The following is a 346-nucleotide window of genomic DNA, read 5'->3' as shown; positions in this document are numbered from 1 at the left end:
CTTCCTGTTGACAAGCCACATGGAGCTATGCTGATGGAGCCAGAGCCCTGGAGCTGGAGGAGCCACGTGGAGACCCACACCAGTGCTGAGATGCTTCCACTGCCACTGGATCCACAAGACTTTCCACCCACTGGTCTGTGATCTTCCTGAATTCGGCATCACTGAATGTGTGGTGTGAATCTAAAGAGGAAATTATAGATTGGTATTGGACACATGGGCTAATATCAAGCTTAGGGACTTGATCTGGACTGGGCAGGGATGTTTTCTTAATATACAATTACTCTTTGCTATAAAGCTCTCTCTTACACACACGAGTGTTCCTGGATTTGTTTCTCTAGTCAACTCA

The sequence above is a fragment of the Echinops telfairi genome, unplaced genomic scaffold (assembly GCF_000313985.2).
Source record: "Echinops telfairi isolate 266 unplaced genomic scaffold, ASM31398v2 ScPeMD7_7463;HRSCAF=8501, whole genome shotgun sequence".
NCBI lineage: Eukaryota > Metazoa > Chordata > Mammalia > Afrosoricida > Tenrecidae > Echinops > Echinops telfairi.
Note: the sequence above shows the minus strand (reverse complement) of the source record.